This window comes from Colius striatus, chromosome 3 (assembly GCF_028858725.1).
Source record: "Colius striatus isolate bColStr4 chromosome 3, bColStr4.1.hap1, whole genome shotgun sequence".
In the NCBI taxonomy this organism is placed as follows: Eukaryota; Metazoa; Chordata; class Aves; order Coliiformes; family Coliidae; genus Colius; species Colius striatus.
This window is the reverse complement of record NC_084761.1, coordinates 63821284-63841509: the sequence shown is the minus strand read 5'-3', so window position 1 is coordinate 63841509 and position 20226 is coordinate 63821284. Positions and strand designations below refer to the sequence as shown.

Here is a 20226-nt window from a genome sequence, read left to right as displayed (position 1 = left end):
ATGAGCTAGTAACAGATAACTTTTTCATTATTCTGAAGTCAAACACCATGACAGTTAAACCAACTTCAGCTTACTCTTTAGAAAGTACAACTAAAGGCTACATATTACATTACATAATAAATATTAATGGCTATTGCTTCATATAAGTAATGCATTTTAAAATAACTTAAATGAGTTTTTATATATTAGAAATTACTTTACCCTACAGTAAAGCAGAAACATCATTTGCAACATTTAGAGGAAAATAATTTAAAAAAAAAAGATAATTTTGCTATATTTAGTTTTTATTAGGCAATTTTGTAAGAGGATGGAAAATAAAAAGGTATTCAAGCTATGGACGAAGTGTCCTCTTCTTACCATGACCTGGGACAGACACTGAAACAGTACCGGTCTGTACTAGATATGAGCTGGCAGTATAGTCCTCATCTGTATCAGAGTCCTGAACTGGCTGGCTGGCATTATTACTTAATAACCACCTCTGGTTGTCATGGAGATTGGGTGATGGAGGAGGGGAGTGTAAATGTTCAGTAACTGATGGACTAGATGAGGAGGATGGCATGGGAGGACCTATAAAAAAATAGAAAAAAATTTAAAATATGGGTCAAGATAGCACACGAGCAAGTAATAATTGGGTTTTTTTTGTGCATCACCAAAAGTCTACTTCAAACAATAAAAAGAGATAGACAAAGAAAATGTGACAATTGCCTGTAATAAATTGGTTTAAGTGCTTTAGAAAACATAACAGTGCTATGCTATGACTTGCTATTTCAATGGACAGCATCTATCACTACTTGGAATTCCAATGTCTCTGCAACACAGAAGGACAGAGGAACAGGTGCTGAAAGACCAAGATGAAATATTTGTTGTACAACCACTGGGAAAACACAGTGTTTCCTACTTTTTCAAGTGTTTAGCGAAAAAAAAAAAGGACTGAAAAATACGGCCAAATACAGGGTTGCTTCTTTCAGTGGAACACTCCCGTCTAAAATCTACTTACGGAAGAAAATAGTAAGTGAATAAACAGGAAGAGTTTTCCAAGCTCACACACAGAGGGAAACTCAGAGTCCTAAATGTCTTGCATATGAATTGTTCTGACAGGAATTTAAGTGTTTAGCTGTGTTTCACAGATACATATACTATTTAAAACCTATTAAAACATTTCACCTGTCAAACATGAGTCCATCTGCCCAAGTTGTTGTAATGCATGCATAAGCAACAACTACACCCAATTTCTACATCTTGAAAGTATCATAAAGGCATAATGGAGGGTAACAGATTTAAATAAAGCTTTAGGATATGTAACAATGCATTTAATCCTTCGCCAGAAAATGGACGTGTTCAAGGCCAGGCTGGATGAGGTTTTGAGAAACCTGGTCTAGTGGAAAGTTTCCTTGCCTATGGCAGTGGGTTGGAACTAAATGATCTTTAAGTTCTCCTCCAATCCAAATCATTATATGATCCTATGAGTCTAATAATGAGACTCAGTAAGCAGTAAAGAGTTACCTAATTTACCTTGTGAAATATTGGTTCCTCATAATATTTAGGCAGCACAGATCATGCTGTAAGACTGCTAGACTACTTCTGAATAAAGTATTACATTGCCTGTAGGTGGGAAATTGTACTAGAAAATTAAACAGGTTTATTATATATTTTATGTTTAAAAAATCAGATTAACCTGTATGGATACTACTCATAACTATGAATCTAAATTTAAATTAAAGGAAAATAGGGTATTTTTTTATCTTGGAATGAATTGTTTTTACGGTTCTTGGCAATAAAATTATTATGGAGAGGTGTAGCACCTCTCAATGTTATATTTAAGTTTAATACAATAAATCATATTGGCTTGAATTACCTTCCCTCCATCTTCCCTGTATGATATCGGCTAGAAATCATGCTGATTTTCTTTTTTTCATATTCAGTTTATCCCATCACATAGTTTCTTGAAGATCTCCAAAACACGTTGCTAAGTCCTAACCAACTAGTTTCTCTGTAAATAAACCCATGACAGCCTCACCACAAACTGCTTCTTTTTTATGTGTCATTTACCTCTTTTTCTAGTGAACAGCACAATATGTATTTTTACTCAGGTTTGGTTCTGGAAGGAAAGTAACTCAAGTAACACGAATGGGAGAATGACATTTTAGAGGACTCAACTTGGAAATCTGCAAGTGGGCACATTCTTATGTTTACGACAAAAGTGACACCAGATTTTCTTGCTACACTGTGATCGTTTACATTGCTTGCTTCAGTAACTTGAATTTGTGGCTAATTCTTGATGGAGTATTTAATGCATTATTTATGATGTACCTAAATCAATTTAGATAGCCTTTTTTAAAAAAATACAATAATAGTTAACTGGTTTTTTCCCCTCAAATAGAAATTAGCTCCATGATATTTATTTATTTATTTTAGCTTGGAACAAATCTCCTTTACTTGCTTTGGACTTTTCTGACTAGAAAGGAGAGCCATATTAATATGTTCCAGATGTAGAGTGTCTGAAGCCAATCAGTAATACCTGTGAAGCTTCTGCACCACATTGTTCTCAATATGCTACCTCTCTCCTCTTCAACTTACACTCATTAACTTTCATACACAACAGAGTCTTGGTTACACTAATGGTAGTCATAAATAAAACATCCTGTTGCCTGAAATTGTGTCACGTCCAAGGTCCCTTAATTATTTTGTAAATTCCCTCATTCTGATTTTATTAGTTGTCTCAGTGCTACATGGCTAGCTGACACTGCACTGCACTGACAAGTAGCCATCTGGGAAGAGCATCACTTGGGTGCTCTGGCTTACGTAGTTTCTCCATTCAGAAAACACTGTGTGTCAGGCATGGGTTGGAAGTGTAGGGTCATCAGCAAAGCTCCCACTACTACAGTTGATGGCCATAGATTTGCTACTGCAAAAATCAGGTAATTCGAGCTGTAACACCACCAGGAAATTAAGCAACCATGGTGATATGATTTTTAGAAATAGGCCTAATTCTAGCAGACAGGCCGTTCTTGTCACAAAGTTATATGGGCTGCAGAGAAAAAGGAGCTGGTTACAGCATGAGCCAATTCTTTACAGGAACCCTAGGCCAACCAGCTGGGATACATATTTCTGTACAACTTCATGCAGCACTGGCAAAGTATGACTTCTGCAGTGAGCTCCTCTTTGATTCTAACTGAAAAGACAGATACTGCTATTTATAGTGTAAGCTACACATTAGGAAAAAAACAGAAGGAGGGATCATACAGGATGTGCATATACTTCTCCAATTTTCAATTTTTTTTGACATGGAGTGAAAAACATTTTAAAGTATTTGTTAGGATCTCTTATTGAAGTCTTAACAGGCACATTTATAAGTTAGAAAAATCACTAAGTATGACAAAAGCTAATTATATTTAATATAATACTTTTTTCATACAGTTTGGAGGCATATCATGTTGCAAAGAATATTTCATTCTAGGGAAAACCACAAAAAAATCAAATATTGATTTTCTCCATGTTGTGCTTCTTTTGGTATACAGCTACTAAAATTTCTGTTATTCTGCTCTAAATTCCTTGTTGATACTTCAAAAATGCAAATGTTCTTAGTTTTACTATGTGACTTTAATGTAAGCCAGTAAGCTGTTTTTCAGGATAAAATATATTGGGCTTAAGAGTACTTAAATCTCATCTTTTAGCCTAGTCATGATGATAAACACACTTTAATTTGTTGGCATTTTCATAATCAAAAATACATGGCTTTCAATTATCTTTATATTCTTCTGAAAAAGTTCTCTCACACAAGAATTCAAAAAAGATTTGCTGCAAATACAGGCAAATTCTGTCAGGAATAGACTCCATGTAGCAGCATGTGGAGATGTGAATAAATTTGCTAAGGAAATATGAGTCTGCAAAGAAAGTAAAATGCAAGGAAAATTGGTTGTAAGAAGAACGTTAAGGAAGAAACAACCTGAGCTAATAACTGATACATTAAATACTTATGTTAAAAAAATTGTACTCTTCTCTGTGAAGATGAGTGCTGATCTAAAAGACTGTATAAAATGAAAGTTGGAAGCAGACCTGATGTCACTGATGGAAAAGCTGAAAGGGACCATTCTGTGACGATAACTGCAACCAATAAAAAATAGCAAATAAACAACGGGGAAGACTGCCATCAATGGACTAGTAGTAATGGGAGGCAGAGGGATGTGTGGGACTTAAGACTTTTTGTATTAAGTATATTGAGGCTTAAGTAAGCCTAAGGCTGAGTCTCTGGCAACTGCTGCAGCCTAAGACCATGGGTACGAGAGCAGGGAAGCAAGGGGGCCTCATGCAGAGCATGGGAAGGGCTGGAGCAGCACAGGATAGAGTTGTCCTTTCAACCTCAAAGCCTATAGAGCACTTCCACCTGGCCACAATGCACAACTTACAGTCATGTAGAGGTCACCTACATCCCTTCCTTTAAAAAAAAAAAAAAAGCCATTAGCAGCATTTAAGCTTATTTATGTTGTATTAAGAAGAACGGATCTCACAGCTACTTAGCGTTCTTATCTGTCATCACATGCTACAGAAACACTTGGCCTCAACACCAATGGGTGCATAGAAAAATTACACACTGCATTTTCGCAAGATGTATTTTAGAGAGAATAGCATTGGACACTTTTGGAACACGGTGTTTAAGAGAAAAGTGGGATGCAAAAGTAGTAGTAATATCTCCTGCTGTTGGGGGACAGGAGCAGGCTGGAACAGTTCACCCATAATGTCTCTGAAGAGTCCTAAAATACATGCAGTTATAACAATTTCTCAACAGATTCAAACTCTTAAAACAGATGCATTTTGCCGGCAATATGATATCAATGAGAAAGAAGGAAAAACTTGTTTATCTTATTTTATAATTAAAAATCTACACAAACTTAAAATCACATTTTAGTTCAGGAAAGTCGTTGATGCTTCATGAATTTAACGCTGAACTTTTGTTCTTCTGTCTAGGTTAGTTCTTAAATCGTGGCACTGTCACTTCCCTATTTGTAGAATGTATTGCGAGTTACATACTTTGCAAAAGTAATTTCACTATAAAAATCTGAAGGGCCATTATTTTCATCTCAATCAGCATGCACAAACCCTACAGCTAACTCTTACACACAACTCCTGACGGCTGCTTAAAGCAATACAAGAGTAGACAGCTCTGTTTAGGCTCTTTAGCAATGGCAGAACAGTGCATTTTTCCTTTCACAGACTTGGCAGCCCTTGTCACTGAGACTGAAGAAGAAAATTTCTCTATCTGCATCTCAAAGACAGAGAGGGAGAGTCTTATTTTGAAGTTAGTGGTAAAGAGTACTTACTGACTTCAATGGCAGTAAGAAAATGGTATTAAATTACAAATGGCAAGGTAGGTAGCTCCTTTCTTAAATTAATGGGATTTTTGGTGGTGACTTCATGGAAATGAAGATTTCATATTATTTCAAATGCCATTATTATGTCATATAAACTGAAAAACATACCACATACTGTGGAAAAATGTTATATATATAATGGCTCACTAACAGTAGCTATATATATCCATTTTGTACTTTGCTCTTCACAAGAGGAAAAAGACAGGTTGCCTTTTTTTTTTTTTTAAATAAAACAGTTAATGGGATCTTTCAAAACTGGTATCAGACAGGCAGTGGTTTGTGAAGGTCAGAAATAAAGTATCTTCTGGCTAAATTAATTAGAAACAAAAACACTTTCAAACAGACCGAAGGACACTTACAGCCCTTGTGAATCAAGCTGAGATGAATCTTTGCAATCTGTTCCAGGACTTCCCAGTGTGCTGAAAGCTGTAACACACTCCTGTCTAATAGGGCACCTATACCCTCCTAGCAAGCTTATGGATTGTATCCCAAAGTTTCAATTTCCAATGTATTGGCTGTAGATTGACTCTGGAACAGCCCCCTAAAAACCCCCAAACCTGGTATGTAACCCTAAGCAACAGGATTTTGGACCTCATAATCTCTGCACGTAACACAGTAAGTTAGTAATAAGTGAGTTTTAATTGTAAACTCATTTTTTATTATGGACTCCCTGTATGCTCTCCAACCTGTGTGACTTGGCATTGGCATTTATCTCTCTGTTGGGTACTGCAGCCTTCTGCAGTTAACCTGCAGTGACAGTTATCTCTTAATTAAAACTCTACATGCAAATAGGACTACTGAAAAGCATTATGGCATAGCACACAAAGAACGATTATTTATAAGCAACACGGTTCTTTTTATCTACTTATATCAGAGTCAACCATTGTAGCTACACCATGAAGATCTCCCCAGCAAAACAGATGTATAGACAGTCTTTCAAACACACACATGCACATATACAGTCTTATTTTTGTAAGTGTATATATCCATCTATAGTGAAAAACATTCCAGTGAGAAGAACTATGTGCCAAGATTTCTTTTAAAAAGAAATGCTTTCAAATGCATGGAAACATTGCTTGCAATCTACTGTGGGTTTTCCATTTCACTGGTTTTGTTTTGCTTTGTTTGTACACATAAGAGATAATAACCCTTTTACCCCTAAACTTGGAAGTGTATTTTCCAAGTTTCAAACCCCTCTGAGTGCTGATGAACTGTGACTACATCTCAGATGCAAACCTTAAATACAAATGACATCTACCTTTCCCGGATCTCCTTGAAAAGTTATTACTTCTAAACGAAACAAGAGTATTATCTTGACGTGTATTTTAACTTGCAAAGTTGCAACTACTTCTGTAGACTGTGAAAACTGAAACTTTACAAGACTATAATCAGAGGACATTGATTTGAAACAAAAGTAACCCATTAGTAAGCAAGAGAAATGCTGGCCTGAAATATTGTGATTTCTTTGTTTTGTTGTTTTTTTTCCCCCTCTTCTTCTTCTTGGAAGTGTAGTATAATAACCACAGTCTGCAATACAAAGCTTGTAATTGTCTTCTGAAAAAGATTTTTTAAGAAAAATGGTTATGCATTAGAACTGACACTCATTTCTGAAGCAAACACTTTGTGTCCGAGGCATTTTGGTGGTTTGGGAAATTTAACAGCTGCTGCTCAGCAGATTGCTAAATGAAAAGGAGTGCCCTGTTCTTACAGGGGTCAGACTGCATGATCACAATGGCTCCTTCTTCAATCCTGAGTTCAGGCAGTGCTCATCTTCACTTTAAATGGGAGTTTTGTCTGTAAAGAAATTGCAGAATTTGAGCCTTAACTGGCATTTTATCCTAACCACAGTGCATTGCTCTCACTATCTTTCATATTATTATTTTCAAAAGGAATTACCTTATAACATAAGAGCTGGGTGCAAAGCGAAAGTCTATTCAGTTAGGCAGAAAGTTCATGAGCTGAACTAAAAACTCAAGTATCTCCAGCATTCAGGTTTGTCCTGGTTTTGGCTGGGATAAAGTTAGTTTCCTTCCTAGTAGCTGGTACAGGGTTCTCTTTTGGATTTAGTATGAGAAAAATGTTCATAACACAATGATGTTCAGTTGTTCCTATATAGCTCTTTTCCTAAGTGAAGGACTTTTCAGATTCCCGTGCTTTGCCAGAGAGGAGGTGCACAAGAAGTTGGGTGGAAGCATGGCCACGACAGCTGCCCTAAACTAGCCAAAGGGATGTTCCATACCATAGAATATCATTGTCAGTATATAAACTGGAACAAGTTAGCAAGGAATAGCCAGCCACTTCTCAAGGACGGCTGGACATCAGACAGTGATCAATCACACTGTGCACCACTTGTCTTTCTTTGGTTTTGTTATCTTTCTTTCCCTGACAACTATCATAATACTTATTTCAATTATTAAGCTATTCTTATTTCAAACCATGAGTTCGACTTTGTTCTGGTTCTCCTCCCTATCCCACAAGCAAGTGAAGACTGAGTGAATGGCTGTGTGGCTCTCAATTACCAGCTAGAGTTAAACCATGAGAAGGTTTTATTTTTAGGAGCTATTCTGCTCAATTCAACTTTCCACTTTATTTCCCCCAATATTAATTAAAAGTTGGCACATGAAATGTTGGAAGGGGAACAGAGAGCTATTTCCAGAAGACTGAAAGTCCTCATTCCACTCAGAAAATAATTTTAAGTGACAGGTCTCCATATTTTTACAAAGACATCTAATTTCTTTCTTTTTTGGGGGGGGGTGGTGGGGGGTGCAGGTGGCATGTTTTGGACAGAAGCAAGCTGATGAAATCAACACCGGATTGTAAAATGTTTCCATTAGCTCATATCTCCACTTGAGATGTAAAAATTCTCACATGAAAATGTCACCTCTCCATTTGGAGCACCTGCTGGGATTTAAGCTCCTCTGTCTTGTGATGACAGCCACACCCAGGCATGGAGGCATCAGCTCTGACACAGTTTTGGCCAAGCCACTACCATTTGCCAGCAACTCAGCAGGAAGCAGACAGCAGCTGTGGCACTGCAGCCAGGAGGTCTCTGAGGGAACATAGCACTCAGGACTGTATGGTTGCCACTGTCCCCACACGAACCCTGCACAGCTCAGCCACAGACCTCGTCCCCTCCTGCTGCAGTCACTGAGCTGGTTCCTGTGCAAATCTAGCCAAATTAAAGGCTCATGTTCTCTCTGCACACAGGCATGTTCCCACAGCTGTGTATGGATGTATGGATGCAACACCAACGGCACTTGTGGCTAAGAGCTTCTGCCTCAGTCACAGACATTCACTCCTGGGCTCATCTGCTAAGACTTACTGCTTCACTGTCTACTACGTGGGGGTGGGAGAGGGCAAGAGAGGTCTTTATTGAGTGGAGGGGATGTGCAGTTATTCTCTCTACTCCCTATTTACCAATTAATGCACAAACCAAACAAGTAATTCAGCATCACACAGTGCTGTAAACAAAACACAGCTCCTTCTCAAAAACCTGCCAGGATTTTCATCTTAAAAACCCCTAAACTACAAACCCATAACAGAGAGAAGCAAAATCCAGGGAGCAAAATCCAAAGATGAGGCTTTTCTCTGCATTTCCAGAAATGGAACCGAGCATCAAAAATAGAGCTGCTGGCATACACTATAATTGGTGTACGGAGGACAGCTGCTCTCAGTCTGTATGTCTTATAGTCACTCAATGATGAGGCTGAAGAGTTTACCAAATTTCCACCCTCAGTCCTGACCTTTGTAAAAGACTAATTTTTCTGGATGTTGATATTCTTTCAGATGGCAATTCATAAAGAGTAATCATCTAAAAAAGTAACCTTTGAAGAAACGCTTTTTTTATTCTTGCTATCTGTGGACTTTTTATTATTAGAAGTGAAATGGATTGAGCCATGTCACATCTGGTTTATCATTCTTCAAGCATCATTCTGTGGTAGCCTACATACTTTGTATTTTCAGTGTTGCTTTGGGCTAAACTGGGCTGGGAGTGAGGGTGTGCAGAGCATGTCCTTTTGGAATAGACAACAAACACATCTTGAAGAGCACAAAAGAAGTTGGGGCTCAGGGTTTGTTTTTTTTGGGGGGGAAGAGAGAAGGGGAGAGGCTTATTAAAGAGAATATAAACCTTCAGAGAATGACTCATGAATCATTCAGTTCTCAGAATCAGGTAATTTCTCACCCTCATTCCACCCACCTTGGTAAGAAGCAGTCTAAAGAGGAATAAAAATAAATACTAATTAACTAAATTTGATTTTCTTCTACTCGGCCCAACACAAGGAAAGCAGTCAAAGCACTGGCAGGGATTCCAGTTTTGCCTGCTCTTGATACTAGTGTAGCTGCTGCCTTGTTATAAAGGGAACGATATCTTTGAAGCACAGCATCCAGATAAGCTTTTAACAATGCTGGATTGCCTATGCTTGCATATCACAGAGTATGACTTGTTTTCTTAGAAGGGAACATGGCAATGTAAAGATATTTTGACAGAAGCTAATAAAGACCAACAAATTGCCGAGTGTTCAATAAAATTAATCTATAAAAGTATCTTCTCAATATTCAAATAAGTTCTTTTAGCGCAGTCATTTACATCCCTGTTAGCTACATTTCTTTGACCATTAGCTGTTTCAAAAGATCAGGACTGTGTCATAGTAAAGTAGGAGGAGCAGGAAGGACGAACTGACTGTTGCCATCTTTACCAGCTTCTGATGGAAAGCTGTCCCAGAGACTGGCACACTTCCTGAGGTGAGCCCTGTGTACCTCCCAGCACGGCCCTAGAAGGACCAGCAGAACCAGCAATGTCACCACCAGTGCCACTACGCTCTGTGATTTACTGATATAAACCAATAAAATTCCCCATAAAACTAAAGAACCACATGATGCTTGCAAAAGAGTAAGTTTGGCAATGAGAAAGGAGAAAGCAGTCTTGTTAACAAAACATCAGATTAGTCTAATCAGTGAACAGCGTTTGTACGCTTGAAGGAAACACAACTGAGTAGGTATTTTTGTTAGCTCTTGGTTGCTCCATTTTCAAAAGTATCTACCTCTCCTGGTACACTTTCAACTTTTGTTCCTTATTGAGGCTTTTTACCTGCCATATTAAATGTGACTCCTTAACAAAGGAATTTTGGGGATGGAAGGAATTAAGAGAATTACCAGAAAATTATCGACTGTTGTCTCAGGCAGTACTACTCTCACAAGCAACAGGACATTTACTGGACATTGATGTCTCATTACATCTAGTATGTAATTTATTTCTCTGCTGGATCAGAACTTATCAGCTTTGCCCATGTGGAGAAAATGTTTCTACCTTAGAAACAAATAGACCACCACAGGCAGGAAGCTGGAAAGCTTAAATGAAAACCCGCCGCATGATCACCAAAGTTAGCTCACTACCAAAGCTGCTCAGGCAGCAGTGTTGAAATAGGCCGGAGGTGGCACTTTGTGGACACATTTTGACAAAGTCTAGTCTCATTGAGGGATAATTTAGAAAACCGAGAACAATAAAAACTGTTGGGTACTGAGAACTCAGAGAAAGCTGGGCTCATTATTGAGGTGTCTCTGGAAATTCAGCATTAAACAAAAACCCTCACAACATCCCTTATTTTTACACGAATATATAAACAATAATGTTTTAACTAGTGAGAAAATTCAGATAGTATTTTTAAGGCACTACAAAGTTGCACATTTTTAGTCAATCTATCACTGTAAGAAATTATTGTGATCTAAAATAGAATGTATTTTGACTAGTTATATAAAGCCCTTATTTGATAGCTTTTAATTTTGTAACATTTCATCTGTGTTTATACTTAGCAGGACATATGCTCTAGATACGTGTAGAATTTAAACCCATAAATTTCAAACATGGTTAGTTACCAATTCAAGTTCAGAAGAACATAGACATAACATTTCTTAAAAAAGAAAAAAAAATACACAAATCACTCACATTACCTTAGGTAGGTCAGAAAATGCTGAATGGAGGTAAAAAATTCCCTTTGTCCTCACAAAATATTGAAAATTTCAGTTCAAAAGAGCTTTTCATGAAGTTACGTGCTAATGAACAAAACAGGTTCTAATAAAAGTTTAATGAAATGTTAGCTATAAAATCCACCAGTAAAAACGTAATCTCTATTTCTTTGCCAATTTGACCTCTTCAGAATAGCAAAAAACAAACTAAAGTAAACCACACTGGTTACTTCTAAGAGGTTTGATCTCAATGAAAATGAAAAATGCCCAAAAGAATGGGTCAAAATACATATACAGAGAATTCCAAGAGAGAGAAAATACTTGTTTATGCCTGACAGGAGCCAAAGGTAACAAACTCCCTTTTACCAAGCTGCTTCCAGAATCGTTGGGCCTTTGTCCAAGGACAAGGGAAATGCCAACTGGGCCATCCAAATCTGCCGACAGACAGGGGTTATCTATCTTCTTTGAAAAGAGATGAAAGGAAATTCTCATCTAAGTGCTTTGCAAACTCTGAAACAACTGCCCTTCGTCTAAATGGTAGGATTGCCAGCAGAAGCTGTATAAGCCTCTGAGTTCCTGAAAAATTATTAATGTTGAAGCATTATATGTTCAAGATACATCTCTTTGTACCTGTAAAACCTGACAGATAAAAGTCAATTACTGTACAGAAAGCATTTAAAGGTATTGATCTGGAAGCCCTGTCCTGTAAAACTAAAATTCTCCATATACTTTATTGCATATGGTTTCCAAGATTATCCACTCCAAAACATCTACCGAAACACTTACTGATAAGAAAAGACACAAACTAATTTATTATTCGACTGTGTTTTTTTCACTCTGAAAAAGACACTTTTTTAAAAGGTTCTTGGCCAAGATTACATTTTTATTCACACAACACTTCTTTTGTAAAAAGAAGTAATGCAACCAATTATGAGAGCAGTCCCTGAAAAAGCAAACTAATGGCTTGATTTTGTCCACATTCATATCAGCACGAAGTAACTAATTTTATATGATGCTCAATAATGCAGCACTATGTAAGGAAAAGATTACACAGGAACACTTAAAAGCTAAACATATTCATCCTGAAAGGACCAGACCATATAATCACATCAAATAAATTTCTCTGCAATTTATAATTGCAGAGAAAAAAGAGAAACATTGAGTTGAAACCAGGTTTACAGACATTTAATTCCTTTTGGATTTTGCCATGTTTATGTCTAATACACATGCAGTTTTCTGACACTGTTGCTGTTACTACATGCTACTTGAATTAGTCTCCTACACTCAAAATGCCATGGTATCTACACAAAGAGATAAAGACAAAGAAACAGCTCTCTTGCTCAGTTATCTGAGAAGCTTTCTTCTCTTTGCGTTGTTTGTATTAGGTATTTATCTTTGAGGCATCCTAGTAGCCCAAATAATTATTCATTATGCTGTTTTCTGAAGCAGTTATCATTCATTACATGTTTCCTGAAGCAGTTACGGCCTCCAAAGTCAATCGTTGGTCAGAATTTTTACATCCACCAGTAGAAAACAAATCAGAGGATACTTCAAAGTCAGATCCTGTCAAACAGAGGAGGATGTTAATCAATACAGTTTAATACAAACCCCTCTGTCACACTGCTGTTAAGATATGTGTGCTGAGGTGAGCAGGCAGTGATATTAAGAATCATACACAAATTTCTTTCAAATACAACATCAGCCCATAACATTCATCAGCCCATGCAAACTCTCAGGATTCCAACTTTCTCTGCAAGTGTCTTTTTGGATCTATTTATTTCAGAAGATGTGGTATGAATGATGGTATAAGAAGTTTTACTATGTTTTAGGCATAAATGAATCATACATCATTTCATTTGAAAGAAAAAAAAATTCTAACATGCAAGTACAATATGTTACTGCAGCTGCTCCATGGGAACAACAACATATCCATTTGGAAGGAAAACACATTTATGAAAATGCCTGATTAGCAGAAAAAGCAGAAAACAATTCATTATAAACAATAGTATACAACACAACTGGTTTATTTGACATTTTTATGGTTACAGTCTGTTTTCATGGAATCTATTGGAGTAAAATGCATCCAGTTCTTCCTCTCCCCATTCCCAGCTCCAATTAGTCTTCACTGCTGTTATCCATAAAAAAGCCCCCAATAACGAAAAAAATCCTTCTATTTGTCTATAAACCAGGTTTTGAAGGAAGGGCTGCCATCCTAGTTGAATGGAAAGTTGGTGGACAGAGCGCACTAAACTATCTTCTTGCTTCAGGCATCTCCTACCAGTATCGGAGTCTGGGGACAGAAACACACATTTCCTCTCTTTTTTGTTTTGCGAAATACTATATTTTAATCTTGCACACCTCTTACTACCTGCAAAAGTTATTAACTGCAAAGCTGTCAGGTAATGTAGTTCTGAGAACTGTACTAAATACATGATGTCAAGACCGTGGCACCTACAACACGGCATTAATGACCTCCTAGAGATAAGGCATTCTTATGCCCCAGTCTTCCCTTTCATACCCAAGGAAACCTTTACCTATCTACCCTTCTTCTGTCGTACTTCTTGCCCTTTTATTTCCATACACCCTTCTTACTAATCAACAGCTTTTTTATCTTCCGCTCAGACTGCAATTAAAAAATGTCATATGCTTTCTGTTACAAATTTATCGTAGAAAAGGAAGGGAACTTCCACTAAAAAATTATCAAGACAAGGATATGTGGGAGTGTTGAATGTAGTACTATTTAAATAACTATGCCATTTAATGTAAACCACTGGTGTACCAAAATATACTTAGAATTTTTTAGAGCTTTTTGTGATATGACATAGAATAACATAAATACATAGGTGATACAGGTATTGCCATTGTTTCTTTTGACAAAGGCAAATTCAGATTCTTATTATTTAAAAAAGGGCTAAGTGGATACTGTTAGGGACCTCTTTATGAAGTACCCCCTAACCATTTGCCAAAAGGAACTGCAGACTCTTGACATGAGAAGAGACTCAGAACTACCTTTATAACCACCTGTAACTGGTGAGGCACCTCAGATGATTAACCCAACTTTTGGTCAATGCAAGAGAAACCAACAGAGAGGGCAAGTAACCAGATAAAGATGCTTGAATGTTTTACTTGATTTAGGGCTGAGGATTAAGTCTGGGTCTTCCACCTTCCAGGTGAGCGCCCACAGATAATAGCATAGTAACCATAGTGTTCTCCCTGTCTTCCTTTCACTGTAATCTCTGAAGAACTGTGTTTAGTTCCTCATCAAGACAAATGCCAAGCCTGCTAAATTTTTCATGACGCTGAATTCTTGTTCTCCTGCCAGCCCTAGTTACGTGTGAACATTTTAGGCTCCCTCAGGCATTTATTTTACTACAGAGTCCTGAAATACTTAAGTCTATTAAGATCTAAAATAAACATGCAAAAAGGAGGAATCTGCTAGTTGTTCTTCCCAGTCTATTTTTTAAGGAGGCAGTGTCTATACTAGTGAAATCTGGAAATTATTCTCAGTCTTGATGGTGAGATGATTTGGCAATAAGCCCATCAAGTTATGTCAACTCTCGCAGCAGTGTTCTGCCCTGTACCACGGCAAGAGCAGCACTGTCTGCAGGCTGGAAGAACTGGCCAAATGGGGTTGAGCCAGGGAGAATCAGCTGGACTGCAAGTGTACAGCTGAAGCAGAAGGCACAAACCTTTCCAGAGAAGTTGAGTTTACTAAACACGAACACAATGGTTATTCTGTATGCACATTACCCCTGGGTTTATGTCCAAGTGAGTCCCTGACTGCTCCCTTCCTGCCAGGAAAATGGGGAGCTGGGAGCAGACCTCAACGGAAGAATAATTCACACAGCTTTGCCTTGGTTACTCTCCTCACCAAAAGCCTTTCTGGATTCTGGAGAAGAAAGCATACTGGCTGCAGGCCACACAGGTTGCTGTGCATTGAAGAAGTGGGAGCTTGATAGAAGAAGGCCAACACCAAACAATTTCAGACAGGTGCTGAAAAGCAGCAGGCATTAACTGAATTAACCAGTGGACTCCAAATCTAGCATGCAGGCTGTGAGCTGTGCATCCCTGAACTACAAGAAAGAAACTGAAAGAACACTTCCAACAAACTCCCTACACAAAATACTTGGATTTAAAGTCACCCAATGAAATAATTTTTTCATAGCTCATGGTTTATCCGCAGCTGCTCACTCCAAAGGAGATCTGTCAATATATCAAGTTTTGTAGATTATCTTCAGGTCTCTTATTCGTACAATTCCAACAATACTTCCACCTACAATGCTCCCTTATTATTATTACAGAATCACAGAATGTTATATTCATTGCTTTCATCTACTTAAAAAGGAAGCACAAATGCTTATTTTGTAGCCAGAAAATACCATGCCTGATAATAAATCTGAAGTTCAACATTGTTTTCTTAAGAGATACTCCAGACATGCATGAAAAAGTGTATATGTGGATGTACAAGTCTTATATTGGAGATGGTAGGTACTAAGAAGGCAATATGAACTTGTAACTCAGCTGTCATAACCTGCTGGTATGCACAAACGCACAGCTCATGCCTGTCCCTGGCATATCTTAAGAAAGCTTCCAGAGACCACATCATCTTCTACATAATGTCTCCTATCATCCTTACTTGAACTCTCATGTTGCCTTTTTTCTTTAAAGTAGTTTGCATGTCTTCTTCCATATTTATGCTTGAAATAAACTTTAAAAATCCCCTTCTTAAGCAGTTTCTTTCCTACAGTTTTCAAATTACTATTATGCAGATGTTAGCAATTCAGTCCTCAGGAGACCAATGCTCAAGGTCCCTGTAATGAACTGGATTCAACATGGGTGTAGTGTGTCTATATAATCCCAGCAGGTGATCCTCACTGAATGCACAAGCTAAGACAGAATATCCTGAAGCGTTTTGCCATTCAGACCTGTGAGAAACTTTTTTCCTCAATACCAAACCTGACTGCTGGATCTTGCCAATGTCTAAGCAAATTGGAGCACTGATACCTGACTTGTTCCTTGCCCTGTTTCTGATGCTCCCAAGACACTTTGCCAAAGAGATCTTTTTGAAGGAACCCAGAAGATTCCTTTAAAAATTATGAATAGAGTGGGGAGGGATGTCTGGTCTGTCCACAGTAATTGAAAAAAACCAAACTGAACAGAACAGAATGAAATCATGATCAAAATCCGCATATAAAGAGTGCTCAGTACTATAGGTAAGTTTACATTTAATCTTTGCCTGACAAACAGCTGAAGTTAAATGCAAATCATGTTAGCTCCATGTATAATTTGTAATTCATTTTACCTCATTATGTGGTCATTTTTGCCCTGTTTTTCTCCCTGTCCACCTTTGCTACTTTCACCTTGACAACCAGAAAATTTCATTGATACAGAAATCATTTCTTCCTGTAATTGGCAAAGTCCTTAGCATAACACGAAAAATGCTGTAATCCCAGTCACATTGGAATTCTTTACTCATGCCTCCGATACGAGCATGATGGAGTACTGGACTGAGTGGCATATCTGTGATGAATCACACCTTATACCCCTGAACGCCCATGGCAGAAGAAAAAGGGAATCAGTCATTTCTCCCACTGAGGGCTGACAAGACATGAAATACAGAGCAAAGTGAAGCTGGAGGATCAGAGCTGCCAGTTTTTACATCACGTGGGACCCTACAGAGGACCACAAAGTCCATTTCCTTAAGATAAAAAACACAAGAACAGACAATCTTTTGCTCTGCCTCCACCCTGGGTGGGAGGAAGCTTTCTTCAGATGAGCTTTGCAGTGAAATAGTGGCTACGCTTCTGCAGACACCCGAGGAGCCTTATTGCTTTTTGCTTTCAAGCAGTAAAAGGATCTGCTGTCAAGCATTTCACCTGTGACGTTCTCATGCCTTGTGGGGTGGGAATCCCACTTCAGGGCGTTAAGAGCTCAAAAACCTGATGGATTCAAAATTTAAGCCCAGTGTGACTAAATACCAGTTCTGAATCACTCAAACCTGAATACATAATGCATAGAAACAGCTTTGTCCAAAGAAATGGTAGACTGTGATCCTCAAACTTTTCCTCAGTCATATTTTTTAAAGCTCTTGTAACTATGCTCAGCTTTGAATGAGAGCTGTGTAATGAAGAATGCCAAAGAAATATTCCCCCAAATTAAAACATCACAAAAGCTTCTCTCAGAAACAAGACACGGTGGTGGTGCACATTTTTTATCCACAAGCTAAAATCTGACTAGTGTAATTTAAGATTGATAATTACTGATGGAGGCCATATGTGTTTTTATTAAAAGAAAACTGTCAAATTAAAAACACTGCTACCATCTGACTTTTTCTAGAGTGCCGTAGTTTCAAATAACTCCAAAGATTTATATAACTGAAATAACCACTCTATATACTTTCAGGATTTTTAAGTCTCATTCTCTGTAAATTAAATCTTGCCTTTTCTTCAGCTGTTTGCATGAGTCTGTCAAACATCAGTAGGAGAATGAAAATATACGAAATCAAACAAAACAGAACAGTACACTGGTAAAACTTGCAAATAATAGTAGAAGAGTTGCATTTTTTTAACTCAGTTTTCTATACTTGATCTGATTTTAACTTACAACTATTAACACGTTGGTGGCTACAAGGAACTCCGTTGTGCTGAGCATTACAGAAGTGCATAACAAAAAAAGTCCAGTCTTTTTTTCATATGAAGTAACAAACGGCTGGCACCAGACAGCATTCATCCGAGACTGAAAATTCAAAGCTGGAATAGCTGAATTACTAATGACGATGTGTCACCCCTCTCAGTGCACTGCTACTCGAGGTCTCCAATGTGGCTAACGTGCCGCCAACTTCTAATACAGGTTCCAGATAAGCTGCAGGAAACAGTAATCTGCAAGCTTGATGTCTATATGCTAGTTAATAGAAATTATAATAACAAATAGACTAAGTGGGCACACATCTGAGAAGAGTAAAATTTCAGTTATCTTACAGAAAAGTCCTGTCTTAAAAAATTAATCCAATTCTTTCAGCAGCTCAAACAAACAAGTGAAACCAGCAATCAAGGCAATGCAGCCTATGTGGACTTCAGAAAAAGCTCATTTTAACAAGTACTTCACCAAAGGCGTTTAAAGAAACTAAGCACCTATGACAAAACAGAGGTCCCTGCACTGCAACACAACTGATTAAAAGACATAACCAGAGATTGGTAGCAGTCAAGCTTGCGTACTGGAAGCAGTCTACCAGTGGAGTACCACACACAGGGATGCGCACTGAGACCTGCTCCTCTTTCTGTACCTGTAACTGAACTGCAAAGGTAGCTGAGCACTGAAGCAATCAAGTTTGCAGATGATGTAAACTTCAGGGCTGTAAGGATGAGGGCAAGCAGTGAAGAATCACAGGACCTTATGAAATTGAGTGACTAGACAATGAAACGGTAAATTAAATTCAGTGTGGATAAGTGTAGAGTGATGCACATGGGAAAATATAACCTTAACTTCACGTGTTCAGTGATGGGCTGTGAGCTGAACATTACTGCTCAAGAGTGAGACCTTGGGGTTACAATAAATAGTGCCATCAAAATGTCAGCTCAGTGCTCAGATGCCAGAAGAAAGCAGCCCAAATATTAGGTATTGTTAGGAACTGAACAGGAAGCAAAACAAAGAACACAATTATTCCACTTTGTAATGCCACCCAGTTCATATGTTGTTCCTGCTTACAGTGGGGATTTTAGGGAACATGCTTTATTACTGAATATTTTGTGTTTACTTTTACAAAGGCAGGAGGCAAAACAGAAATAAGCTTAATATGGAAGAGTAACCTATAAATAGGGTGATAAAGACAGCAGTTTTAAACCCTATCAGCAACTCAGCTTCCTAAAGAGTTTCTCCGAAACTGTATCAAAAATTCCAGGAGTCAGTGTATTCTAGATACTTGCTCATAAACCATTCAAGAGACGCAGTTGACAAATTACACACATACAATCAATGAGCTCTATTAAAAAGCGTTACTATGTGTACCAAAAGCTTTGGTACTGTTAAATGTACAAGCTTTACTAGTATTTCAAACAGCCATGAAAATAAAAGTTTGAAGACTTGCCTTCAGTCTGGCAGTATAGTCAGCTAAAAATCATTTTGCAGTGCCATTTTGAAGGCACAAAAGATTTTCAGCCTTAAGGGTAAGCACAAGTGCCTGCAAAAGGGTAAGCAGAAATAAATTAATCCAAAAATCTTTAGTCTTGCCCTTCTCACAGCTTTCTTTTCCTCATTGTCTTTCCTATCAGTGAACTTGCTCAAGGTGCTGCTGGAATCAGAGTCATCAGTGCTTGAACATCACACAAATGTTTTTAACTGCTGAGGTTATGTAATGGGGAACAACCAAATTAAGTCTAGGCCTTCAGCTTTCTAGCTAATCTCTACACATCTCTACTAAAACGTCTACTTCTTGTCTTTATTGGGAAGCATATGTCTGTCTGCTAATGGACTGATACTACTTGTATCTTTGTCTAATTGTATGTGCCATGAGACTGTTCTGGTTTTCATTTGGATTGTTAAATATCAGATACAGAATATGTCTATCAATACTGGCTACACATGGTGTACTCTCTAGTTACTTGTGTAAAACATCATCTATTCATGTATGAACAATCTATACAGTAACTTTGCCTAACATGTAATAGAATAAATACAGAAAGGCAGAAAATGAAACTCATAAATGTACCAAATATAAACATAAGGGTTTTTTTTCCAATAAGAAACAAAACTAGCAGGATACATCGTTAGTTTAAACTGTTAGCTAAGAGTTGCTACAGAAGAGTGTGGATGGACTAATAACGTATTCTAAAATACAGCAAGTTGCAAGTTATTTTTTGCCTTTGTTCTAGCCTGACATTTCACGAAAAAATACTTA

General features: G+C 37.7%; 1 protein-coding gene across 7 annotated transcripts in view; it reads right to left on the bottom strand.

The window, feature by feature from the left end:
• The window catches only part of TENM3 (teneurin transmembrane protein 3), a 327557-nt gene that overhangs the window by 176348 nt on the left and 130983 nt on the right, over positions 1-20226 (bottom strand). Inside the window, exon 1 of one of the 7 annotated variants that reach the window (XM_061992051.1) lies at positions 358-487. The exons of the other annotated variants lie outside the window; for them this stretch is intronic. The gene's annotated coding sequence lies outside the window, so the exon portion shown is untranslated. Of the gene's footprint in view, positions 1-357; positions 488-20226 lie in introns of those variants that run through there. 7 annotated transcript variants of the gene reach the window in all.